Source organism: Phasianus colchicus, chromosome 3, assembly GCF_987193195.1.
Source record: "Phasianus colchicus chromosome 3, bPhaCol1.hap1.1, whole genome shotgun sequence".
In the NCBI taxonomy this organism is placed as follows: Eukaryota; Metazoa; Chordata; class Aves; order Galliformes; family Phasianidae; genus Phasianus; species Phasianus colchicus.
The window spans coordinates 50,010,063-50,023,117 of NC_143438.1; the positions used below are offsets into that span (position 1 = coordinate 50,010,063).

The 13,055-nt window shown below is 41.2% G+C and overlaps 1 long non-coding RNA gene across 1 annotated transcript; it reads right to left on the bottom strand.

The window, feature by feature from the left end:
• Positions 1-9,290: 9,290 nt before the first annotated feature.
• LOC149918568 (uncharacterized) lies at positions 9,291-11,907 on the bottom strand. Its single transcript, XR_016465572.1, has 3 exons — positions 11,815-11,907; positions 10,049-10,253; positions 9,291-9,482 (listed from the first exon to the last, which is right to left on the bottom strand). It is a non-coding gene; the product is annotated as an uncharacterized LOC149918568 (long non-coding RNA).
• Positions 11,908-13,055: the final 1,148 nt, after the last annotated feature.

Here is a 13,055-nt window from a genome sequence, read left to right on the forward strand (position 1 = left end):
TTTTAATGGCATTTAGAGGAATTCCTGTTATTATTTGTTCTAAATTTCAGTATTTTATTTATTCTTTAAGACTCGGGGAAACTTTTTTTAAAATTTATGGCACTGATGAGAGAGCAAAATTAGGACATACTGCATGCAAATTCTCTGCAGAAGCAAACGTCCCCCTGCAGCTAGCTAGCTGCTTCTGCTGCTGAAATCAATGGGAGTTTTCACCACTGACTTCAAGAGGAGAAGAGACTTCTGCACAAAGCACACTACTTTTCACCGGTAATGGAAATGTCACAGCGGTGCCATTCAGGAAGGAAACCAAGTGGAGGGAAATTAAAGAGGAAACTCCAGTCTTGTGCAGTTTAGTTGCTGATAGCTCATCTCACTCAGCCTACTGCACCCTCAGCTGGTTACACAGCGCTGCCTGGTTTAGCATTCTCTGCCTCTTTGTCATTTCTTATTGAGTCCACAAAGAAAGGTTTTATCTCACTCCTTTGGAAAAGAAAGCACCTAGAGATTGAAGAGATCAGGTGGCATTTCACCTCTAGTTTTCTCCATTCCCAGCTGGAGAGCTTTGAAGGCTCGGCAGAGCCAACTATTCTCTGACTGTTCTATAGCTAGACGAAGGACCATTGGCCAAAATATCATCTTTAAGCTCATTTTCTGTTCCTAGTCTGTAGTTTAACAACCAACATTTTTACTTTCTGTTGCTTGATTTGCAGCCAAAATTCTGACGTGTTATCAGTTTTGTTGCCAGAAAACACATTAAGCCTTTCTAAGGGGTAAATATAATGATCTTCATTAGCCCTTCTAAATGAACCCACCTCCCACTTCTTCAGGTGGAGAAAGGCATTGACAAGGAACAAGCTGAAGTGTCTTACAGCTACTTGCTCCTTGCAAGCAGGAGGGAGAGGTGAGTGGCAGCTCTTAAAGAAGGAAAAAAGTTAGATAAACATGAAAGGTTTGTAAGATTTCCTTTCTTAATGGCAAAGTTTTCCAGCAATAAATCACAATTCAGTCAATGCCATTAGTTTTGGGGGCATTATATCCCCTCATTAAAGTGCATAAACAATTATATTTATTGAAGGTAATGTACTGTGTAGTGCATTATAACGATACTCATTAACATATGTAATCATCATTTGAATGGGCTTTACTACAATGTAAACTGATAATGGCATGATTACCCACTGGGTTATTAACTTTTCAGTCCTAAGATAATAAAAGGTGATACAAGAAACAGAAAGTACACGTGTCTTGCCCTTCACGTATGATTTATGTGTTTCACTGTGGAGCTATGAACACAGGTACCCATCATAGGGGAGACTGGCTCTTTATTGCACATTGTATTTGACAGAATAATAAATGTAGCTGAATGGTGCTTGGGTGGGCGTCTGGGGAAAAAAAGTCCTGCGAATAAGGCAGCCACTGCTCCAGACTGCAAGATCCAGCAACGGAAATAATTTTGTCTGTCTCTCTGTCTCACTGGCACTCCATGGCTTACAGATCTTCATATGCTCTGCCAGACTCAAACAGATTAAGGGAAAAAAAATCCATCTTCTTTATATATTTCTTCTCTTCCCTCCTTCTCAGCCCACTACATGCTTCTCTGTGCCTAGGCTATAATCACTGGTTATAAGAAAATGAAGGGACGTGCTACGCTAAGGTACCTATGTGCTAGGGTATTCATAATATGCTAAGAGTATGTCTGTATCAAACAGATGGTTTCAAGTATTGAAATGCAGCTTAGCTGCAGTATCAGAGAATAGATTTATCAGTTTGCTGGAGCTTCTCTTCTATAAAATGCCTATTTGGAGGCATCAGAGGTATTATAAATACAGCTTATTTGTGTAATTTATCAGCCCTCTCCGGGGTTTGTCTCTGTGGAATCTTAGTGCCTTAATTTTAATGAATGAATCTGAGTTTGTTTTAGGAGGGGATGAGTTAAGAAATATTAAAATAAAAAAGGCTTACAAGCAGCCACTCAAAAAAGCAGCAGTCATCAGCATACAGGGCCTCTCCAACGTTAGGCGGCATATATATGTTACAGTGAAAAATGATGCACAGGTCTGCCATGCCTACGGTAAATTGAAATGCATGGTATAAGCCTGATGAGACATTGTAGTGGTAGCAGGACCCATTTCTCTGCTCTACTCTGACTTGTGGACAGGGTACAGATATGTAAACGGGTGATAGGAGCCTGCCATCATGGCATGCCAATGCAGAATTGTGTGAAGCCAGTGACTGGAGAGTTCCCAAGTGGCAGAGGAGCAGCATGATAGGTCTGAGCCAAAGTTTTGACTATTCATGGTGTAAAGGGTGAGACAAGGACAAGAACGGGGTAGCCAGAGCACCATCTGGGTCCAGCTGCTTTGCACACTGTTGGGACCACATGCAACCAGGTGTACAGCTCTGCAACTGCTACCAGCCAAGTTAGCAGCCAAACTGACCTGGCTATGAAGACACAGAGGTGACATAAAAATCCATGCTCAGCAAAAAAAAAACATAAGTTTGGTGGCAGATATGACCAAGCAAAGTGAAAAAGGGGAACACTACTGAAGAAGAGTTAATTCTGCCATTAAATCACACTTGTATTAATACAGTCATATCTTCCTTTGGAAATGGTTTGAAACTTATATTACCTTGGCATTCCTGTAAGGAGTCCTCCATCAGTCCCTGGCCCTTGAAGAGGCTAAATATCTGCACTATCATCTCTCCATGGAGTTCTAGAAAGCTCTGGGATGGTTTATGGTTTTCCATTAGCCAAGGATCTAATAGAGTCCTGAGATCCGTTAAGTGGGAAATTCTTATCATGGAAAGCAATATACTGTAATTCTTTGCTAAAATCTGAGCCCACACAAGAAATTTGAGCTTGTTGTAAAGACCAAGGTGCAGTAAGTTTGTGCAGGAAATCTAAATCTCATTCTGATACTGCAAAAGATAATGCTAGTGCTCTGTAAACTGCTCAGGGGCTAAGCAGGATGAGTATACCCTTCTCTGCTCTGGAAACTGCACTTTTCCAGATCACCTGTACTCATTTAGGGAATCAGTGAGGGCTGTGAACCCTGCACTGCTCTGACCTCCCTATGGCTTGGGCAGATTTCTGCTGCAGCAGTGCCACAAAGAGCAGATGTGAATCAAACCTACTGTTCTTTCCTGGCCATGGTAACTTGACTTACTCTTATGGCTGAACTATTCCTACACCTATGAAAATCCACAGTGAAAAATACAAAATAGGAGAAATACAGAACTTGATGCTAAAATGGCTGCTCTTGCCACTGTCAGTTCCAGGTGATAACAACATTTATTCCTGCAGTCTTTCTTTTCTTATTTCTTCAGTTCAGGTAAAGACAAGATTAGAGATGAAAATCATTATACTTGGCAGCATTTACAACAGCTTGGAATTTTAAAGGTCTCAGCAAGGCATCAGCCACTATTGTGGATTTTCAAATACTTCACCATTCAGTCACTACTAAATGAAAACTGTGCGTGGTTTAAATGGAGAACTCTTAAAGAAGGGAAAGTGGGGAGATTTATCACATGCCATGCAGAAGTTTGACAGCCTTTCAGTGCTACCATCTCTCTGCTGGTACTGGAATGTTAACAAATTTTGAAGGTCTCGTCCTCCCCAAGGAGGTGTGCTCAGCCCACCGGAGAGGAGGAAATACCCGGCACTGCTCCAGAGGGATTCCTGCTGCTTAACTTTCACAGCAGGCCGATGGCTCTGGGGACAGAGGGAGCAAAACTCCCTGCAGCTAGTACAGCAGTTGTGCTGGTAGTCATTTGGAATGGGTGTGGGAATCCAAACTGAGGAAGGGACTGACTCTTGGGAGAGCTTTGTGGCACTGAGGGAAGTGCAGATACTGAATTTACTCGGCTCACAAAAGCACAACATGGGCAACCATTTACTGATGAGGAATATCTGCATCAGAATGGCATCTGGTCATACCCTCAGATAGGTATGTAGCCCTTCGTTGCAGGGAATTACTCACTGTCAAGCAACTTGGGGATTGTGGTTAATCCAGGGAAAAGCTGCAAATGAAGGAAGGGAAGATCTCATGACAGTTTCCACTAAGGAGATATTTTCTTTCCCTTTGTGCCGTTGTTCCTCTTGTTTTCAAAGTCTCAACACAAATCTAAGAGCTCTGCATGAAAGGTACAGTAGTGTGGGTATAATTACCACAGCTGCCACAGATGGCTCATTTTAACAAGAGACCCTAGGTAAACCTAGTTGTTTAGCCTGCAGCATAAACAAAAAAATATTCTACTTAAACAAGTGGATCTGGGTCTGCAGAGGTGAATCTCACATCTGCCTTGCTAAGTTTGTCATTAAGGAAGTGCAAAAGATGTGGATGGGACACGGGTCAGCTCAGAGTTCAGTTCTAATGTGTGCCTCTGTAGTCTCTGAGGAGGAGGTTGGGGTGTTGAGATGCACCTTGGCCTTGAGATGTTGTCCCCTAAGAACTGCCTGCAAATTGCAAATCACCATCCAAGCCCATGGGGAAGGGGAGGGAAGGGGAGGGGAGGGGAGGGGAAGGGAAGGGAAGGGAAGGGAAGGGAAGGGAAGGGAAGGGAAGGGAAGGGAAGGGAAGGGAAGGGAAGGGAAGGGAAGGGAAGGGAAGGGAAGGGAAGGGAAGGGAAGGGAAGGGAAGGGAAGGGAAGGGAAGGGAAGGGAAGGGAAGGGAAAAGGAATTTTAAAACTTGTGAAAATTCCTGATGGCATGTACTCAATCTTTCTAAAAAACCTCTGGAGGAATACTATATAATCACATTCTGTTGTACACCATTAGTTGCACCCTGTCAGGGTGTCCTGTGGATGAAGAACAGGAAAGCCCCTTCCTCCCTGGATAACCAACAGTGCTTCAAATTGGGTCAGAGAAGATGGAGTGCAGGAGACTTGCCAGAGAAGACATTAACACCTAAAACTGCTTTTCTTGCTGGAGAAAATAACAGAGAAAAAATGATTTTTAGCTTTCTGTATCTGTTCACATTTGTGAACTGGAGCCCCAGATCAATACAGATATTCTTTCTGAACGTTCACAAATTGTTATCTGCAGGATACCTTTTCTCCTTCCAGCCCCATATTTCACCAGTATCAGCATGGATACCTTACAGAAGTGCTGCTGGCATTGGTTCATTAGTACAGAACTACTAATTTTCTCCTCCCAGACCTGTCTGTTTTTTCACATACCTGTTTATAATGTCATTAACCTTTTAGTCATTCGGAGCCCTTCTCCAGACTACCTCCAGTAACTGTTGCTTATGCCTGCATGGTATTTCCTAAGTAATTTCAGCTAAGCCTCTGCTTACTCTGACAACTGAGACCCTTCCCTCTGTCTCCTCTACTGTGGCCCCTGCCTTCCTACCCATTTGATGTGTCCCCTTTGGGATTCTGTCTCACCACGTGCATCCATTTTAATGCTGATGTTAAGAAAGCCCCACCACAAGCCCTCTGTCTGAAACCTAACAACTGTGTCTCCTGCTATGAAAAAGAAATGACAGCCTGCATAGGACAAATAGAAAGAGGTTTGTGTTATAGTGAGGAACATTCGGGTGCACATTAATGCAAAGTGAAGAGTTCAGGGTAAGAAGCTGCCTGAGAGGGCTGTAAAAAATCAACCAGTGATCATTAGGAACAAGTTACAGAAATGTCTATGAGTGATTAAGTAGCTAGAAATGAATCTGCCCTAGGAGAGTGTACTGGATAACACTGCAGGTCCCTCCCAATCCCAAAATTTTGTCTTATCTTTGAAATATATGCCATTGTGTGTGCCTTTATCTATTCTCTTTTTTTTCCCATCCTTTCTCTAGTGCTCTCTTTGCCATTTACTGTTCCCTGGTTCTCTATTCAATAAGCATTTGACTTATTTCACCCAGGACAGGAGGGACCTTAGTCCCTTTTGGGACTTTCAGGCATTTTTGTAGCAGAAACTCAGAGATATATAAATATTAAACCCTTTTTTTTTTTTTTTTTTTTCCCCAGTCCTAGGCTGTTTTGCTAATGTTGCTGTGTGCCACTAAAGCAGCTGCATTTTTTCCTTGGTGAGGGGATTCCTGAACACACAAATTTTGGAAAGTGTTTGGGCAGTCCTTTGGGAAGAACAGCACTTAATAAATGTAAATTATTACTATTATTTCACCAACAGGAGTTGCAGAATCTTCCACTGGTCTCTATGTTTTAAGAATATATCCAAGTGGGAAATTATGGGGATGTGGTCACACTGGGCCGTGTGAAAATTAAATTCTAGCAAAATGAACTGAAATGAGATTGATCATTATATGCTCAGGCACCACAGCCCTGCCGTACTGTAGCTGTCAGCACTAAGACAGGAGAACTCTCTCTGACTTCAGCTACTCCCGTAAACAGCAAAGGCAACAAAAAGCTCATTCACTGTGATTCACTGGAGACCTCTTGAGAAATCAGAAAGGTGGTTGGCTACAATCTGAGTCATTTTTTTGTGTCTTTTTTTATACAACTCTTTTCTGAACTCTGCATAGCTGACCCTGCCTTGACATCCAAGGCAAGAGTCTTCTTATGCAGAATCTGCAACTCCGCAAAGGAGATTTTATCTTTAGGAGACTGTCCATCCCTGGCAGTTTTAGATGTTCTCTGGGGAGCTTCAGAGAGCTGGGCTCCCTGTGTATGGTACCTATGTAAGGAGCCTGGCCTTGGTGTAGAAGTCTTGGATACGACTGCTGTGATTTCAGTATCATGGAGAGTCCTCTCTGAGAAAATTACTTCTCAGCCTGGTTCTGGTGGGAAATTGAGAGGGACACAGCACAGGGACTGTCCCCATGTCCAGCACTGGTGGGCTGTTCCTGTTGAACACAGAGTGAGCGACACCTGTGGAAGGAACAGAAAGGAGGAATGACCTAACTGGTGTGCCAACAGATCACCTGTCTGAGAAGGCTGTCTGTCCCTTATTCACAAAGATAAGCAACATGAAGTATGTATATAGATATATACGGAAATATTAGATTTTGGATATGTAAATAAGGGCTGCTGCAAGAGCCTGTGGACAATGCTCCCTTTTTAGTTGTTATAAAAATGAAAATAATTGTGAAAGCAGAGAGAAATCTGCAGCTGCTCCAGGCTATTCATACCATAAGAGATCCCATCAGGCCTTCTTTATTGTTGCAGTTTTGGCAAATTATTTTCTTATCACACACAACCTATTCACTTCTGTTCCTGGATAAGCACTTAGGCTCATAAAGCAGTGGGTCAGCAACAGTTTAGCATAGAGCACATGGAACGTTTGACCTTGGGGACTGCTGGTGTCTGCCCCTCCAAAAAGCAGCAACTGGAGTCAATAAAAAACTGGCCAGGACGGTCCATTAGCGAGCCCAGCTCTGTCATTGCTTGCTTGGATTGCTCGGTGGCTGTGCAGCCTCCTCCTCCTCCTGCCATTGTGTCTCACCTTATGAAATTCAATCATCCCTCCTTCTGTGGGAAAGTGGGATCTGTGCCTGGCTGTCTCCCCTAAGAGGCCCATTTTCCTAAGGGAAGAAAAGTATCTATGTTCATATATGGCTATATCCACTGCACGCATGGTCGTGCCCAAGGAACGTGCAATATAGATTAGATCAGCAGCAGTGCTGCACTGTCTCCAGGCCAGGCAATGAGTTTATTGTGCCCAACACACATGTGCACTGGACAAATGCTCTGGCATCTTCAGCGTGGGCAGAGAGCATGCTGCTCCTATTATACCAGCCCATTAGGGAAGCAATTTGAAGAAAAATATTTAGCAATTTGGAAGGAATCAAGGTTCCAGAATGGCTTGTTTCTGTGTGACAGCCTGCCATGTACAGATGAAAGGGAAGGCTTATAACAAATTTTCATTACCCGCAAATATAAAAAAAAGCAACAGCAAGCAGAGCAAGTGCTTTCAGGCAGAGAGGTGTGGTCACAAATCCCCCCAGGAGACTACAAAAGAGCCTCAGCAAAATAAATCAATCAATCTATCAATCACTTACACTTGCATAGTGCCCTTTATGAAAAATGGCAATCAGTTCCTGACAGCCTGTCAGACTTTGGCCTTCAAGTCTTTGCCTCAAACCTAGTCATTATGTTCACCAAAATACTGCTCCTGCTTGCAGTCCTTGCTCACCTTCTCTAAAAGGTTTCTCCATGAAAACAATCTTTGCTCAGAGCAGCCGCCCCTGGGGTTGGTGGGGTTGGTAAGCAGAGAAGGGCTTACAAGCAGCACAAGCATTTCTTTTTTCCCAATTTCACCTTTTCCCAATCTCTGCTATGAATTTGCCTAAGCATCTTCTACCCAGAAGTTCCACACAAACATGAGTAAGAACTTTGTTACTGTGAGAGTGACAGAACATTGGAACAGACTGATCAGAGAGCTTGTCGAGTCTCCTTATCTGGAGATGTTCAAGACCCACCTGGTAACTTTCTGTGCCACCTATTGTAGGGAACTTGCTTTAGCAAAGGGTTGGACTGCGTGGTCACCAGAGGCCACTTCCAACCCCTACTATTCTGTGATTCTGTGATTGTCTGCCAAGGAGAGCTCAGGAAGTGGATAAAACACCTCTGTGAAGGCAAATATCCTCCAACACACCATTGCTCATTGCAGTTGTATGGAATCCTGCCTGCTGTGTGTATAGATGAAGGTAGCCCTGTAAATAGACTGGCAGGTATGTCAGATGTGCAGCTCTCTCATGCTGAAGTGTGGCACAAATCTTTGAAGCATCTGCAGGTCTGCAGCTCCCCCCACAAAACACTGTCTGCAGCATCCCCACAGAAATAAGTCTCCTGGTGAAAAGACTTTTCTTTAGGATGAGCTCAAGTACGTTAGTCTGAGATGTCCCTTAGCTTTACGTTCACTGATAAAAATGGGATTTAGATACAGCCTGGAAGTCCTCAAGCTGAGGAGTTGCACTTCTTGTGATACAGGGCCTTTCACAAATGTTTCTTCTGTGAGTTTATCCTGTCACATTTAGGACCTATGTATTACTTACAGCTTCAAAATCATGTGACTTTGATTTCTTTCCTTCTATTTGTTAGACAATTGTTGCCTGACTTTTTCATTCGGTGACTCCTTTTTTTTTTTCCATTTTGAGAATCCATATGTTCCGCATATTTTTACTACCTAACATAATTTTGCACCTCAGCAAACCTCAGCAGCATGTTCTTGGGATTCCACCACTGTCATACTCCCTTTAAGATGCTGATCAATTTTAACCCTGTTTTGTTGTTGTTTTTGTTTGTCTGTTTGTTTGTTTTTACGTAGTCATATCTATATTTATTCTTTCTCAACCAACTTTGTGATCAAAAACCATCACGTTGCTACGGTCATCTTAAAAAACAATATGCTGTCCTGCTGCACATATCTTCACAGTTTGATTAATATCACAGTATTTTCAATTCTTTTCCTTCCCTCTCCAAACCCTCAAACTGGCTGAAGGCTACTGCAGGTCACAGAGATGGAGAACTAAGATATGAAGGAATGAAGAGGAGGCATCTCTTCCTCGCTGTAAACCACCTGTGACGTAAAACAACATGGTTGCTTGAATTCTCGATTGGATATAAGTGACAGACAGCCCTTGTTTACTGCTCAGTGTGTATTCTATTTTAATTAGATAGAAATAATTAAAAACTAATTCTATGCAATTGTGTTGCGGCCCTGTTCAGACAGACTCGTTACTCTTTGCCTACTCCTAGTGGTGTCACATGCTGTCCTCTCCTACAGGGCTGCAGTGTGCAAGGTGTGGGCACAAAATGTTACCACATTGCTCCTAGTTAAACCAAAAAAAAAAAAAGATGAGAGAAAAGACTGGCTCTTTATTTATAAGATGTCTATCAGAACTTACAAATACCTTCCGTAATAGTTCCAAAATGTCCTTACACAAAATACACCAGTGGCCGTGAACATGAATCAATCTTTTTTTTTACCCAGTTCTACATATTCCCTTAGTGTTTTATGCAATAGGATTATCCAGTGCACAGAATGGTTCTACTTTTCACAGAATCATAGAATCATTAAGATTGGAAAAAACCTCTAAGATCATGTAGTCCAACTGTCAGCCCAACTCCACCATGCCTACTAACCATGTCTCTCAGTGCCACATCTCCATGTTTCTTGAACACCTCCAGGAATGATGTCTTCACCATGCCCCTGGGCAGCCTGTTCTAGCCATTTCCTCAAAATTGAACACCACTGAGATTCACAGATGAAGGTGATGTCGAACGTGAGCAGGTTGTGGCAGAACTAGGGTCCACATTCTAAGCTTTTGTAGTTAGCATCTTTTCTTCCCTGGAAATTTTCAAAACCTTCATTAATAACTGAAAATTCCATTGAGATGCATTTTTTTTAATCTTTCTTAAGTAAAGAGGCAGAAGCCTCAATAGCTATCAATTAAACCTGAATATTTTTTTCTTCTTCCCACTAATATATTGTTTTCTGCTTATGTGTATTCATGTTTCTTTGCTTACCTCTTTTAGCTGGTGGGTTTTGGCTTCCTTTCAGGCACTCATAGAAGAGGAAATCATGCACATGTTTAAACAATATGAGAAGTTAAAGCCATTAAATACATGTTTTCTTGATGGTTCTCAGTTTTATTCCTATTTTTGTAATTGGATACATCTTCCCAAATCTTATTGGGAAAATTATTATAATAGTAGTTAAAATTAGGACATACATTCAAATACTATGTAAAGTGCAAGCTTTCACGTGTTTCATGTGTGCGTAGATAGGTACAGTAGATAGGTAGGTTGATAAGCAGATAGGTATATAGCCTAACACGTGGTTATTCATGAGATCTTTTATTTTGGATGATGAAAACTTGAACCAAGCTTGGAGCAAAGAGAGTTAAAAACCAGAATATTAAATAGCAGTGGAATAAAAGTGGACATAGAAAGAAGAAAAGGACACAAAAGAACTTCAGAGCAAGTGACATAATATTTTTTATTTGTCCTTTAGTTCCAATTTGTTTTGAAATCGCAGAGTTGCTAAATTTTAATCACCCATGTTCTCAAAATAACTGCAGGTATTTAAAGGAATGCACCTCCCGCTTTTCAGAGAAAGCTGACCCCTGCTTTTATCAGCAATTAAACAAGCTATTTTTAAAATATGTAGATTGCAATAAAGTAGCTCTGTTGGCTTTCAAGCCTTTCCTAATGTAGACATCAACAGTAGTCAGCTCTACCTCACTTATATCTAAGCTTGTGCCGTATTTTGCACTGTAGAATCCTGATGCTTGTTTTGGGTTTGGGCACTATGGCAATATGAATGTTTGTAACGTACCTATGTGTATAAAATAAATGCCTTTTTTCACTCAGAAGGCCACATTTTCTAGGTTTTGCCAATAATACTTCCTCTGAATTTGGGAAAACAGGTATGTTGGCCACACTAAGGAGTGTGACAATTCCTCTGTTGTGCTTCCCATGTATGTGACATGTTGCTGGAAGATGAGGTGTTTCAACAGGAAACGAGAGAAAATACTCCTGCCAAGGTTTAGAATTGCAACATTTCTACATTACAGAGAATTGCTCCTCCTGATATGGGAAATCTACATATGTGTACTGAGAATGCAGGAGCCTGGGAAGGGCTTGGCATTGAATTCACCTTGCCGCATACTGCTTCCATCAGACTGAGAATGTCTTCTTCTCAACTCATATCTGACATATGTATATATACATATACATATACTTACAGAAATACAACAGAATATCAGTTTGAAATACAGACATATACGTGCACACATGCACAAATTCTTATACACTTTCACACTGTGTTTGAACTCAAAGACCAATATAGACAAACACTTGCATACGAAGGTCACTGTCAATTCTACAAGGCTAGATTTAGTACTGACCTTGTGTAGTTGTCCCCAAAACAGAAAAATGCTTCATCCTCGAAAAGTTTGCAACCTAAATGTTTCCATCATGCTCTCAATGAGCTGATCTCAGGTGCCAGTCCATGAAAGGAAAATAAAATATTAATGCGATTAACAGGTTGCTGGGATATGCTGTTTTAAATATTTCTGGCTACGGATAATTGGAGAATAATTTCCGAGAAGGGACAAATGCTGCCTATTTTTGACTTCTGAATTCTCTCGGTATCTTGTTCAATTTGTCTTACATCTTTCAAAAAAATTAATAGTTTTGCCACAAGATTCCAATAATGCTGGAATTTCATTTCACTAAGAGTGAAATGCTGTGGACAAGAGAAAATGGAAGTCTGGCTCCTGCTTCACTTGTGGAAACACGAGGGTGTCTCCATGGCATGTTTAACATTTGAAGGCTAGGATATACTACTAATGACTGCAAGTTTTTTTCTACTTTTTTGATCTTGAATTATGAAGTATTTTTTTCTTAAAAATTCTGGTAGTTGCATAAAACAGAAATCACTTTCTGACAGAAGAGAATGGAAAGTTGCTGGAACCTTTGGGGCCTTCTCAAAATTTTTGAAAAAAGAAGAATAAAACTCTACAAATTTTGTTACCATTTTCAACTTTATCATGCATTTAAATGACAAATTGCACTTTCTGCATCTGTATTTACATCAAATGTTGATGCTTCACTTTCCTACATGATTTTTAATTATTTTTTATTATATTTTAAGCCAGTTTCTGTGTAATTTTGTGTTTTATGTTATACTTTAGCTTCAATGAACTGCCTATTAGCTTGCTGCTCTACATGGAAACCGATGCACTCTAAGATCTCCTCTGGGTCCTCCATATAGCTCTGTTCCAATGGTGGTGTTTTTATTTTATTTTTTTTTTTTACAACGACTTTTGATTCATTCTGTACATCTAATTTTCCCCACATAACATCAGTAAAAGGGAATATAGGAGGGGGATGGTCTCTTCCAAACAGGGGGTCTCCCCCTTGGCTTTGATTTGCTTGGCAATCAGAGATTTTGTGTACAATCTCTCGCAGCAAAAGGTGAGAAATGCAGAAGCCTCAGCTTTTAAGAAAAATACAGATGGCAGCAGGAAGTCTTCTCTGCCCAATTACAAGGTGATCCCAGTTCATTTTTATGGTTTGATTTTTTTTTATCACATATGTTTCCAAACACAGTCCTGATATCCTGTGGGGATGCTTTTGTAAAGAG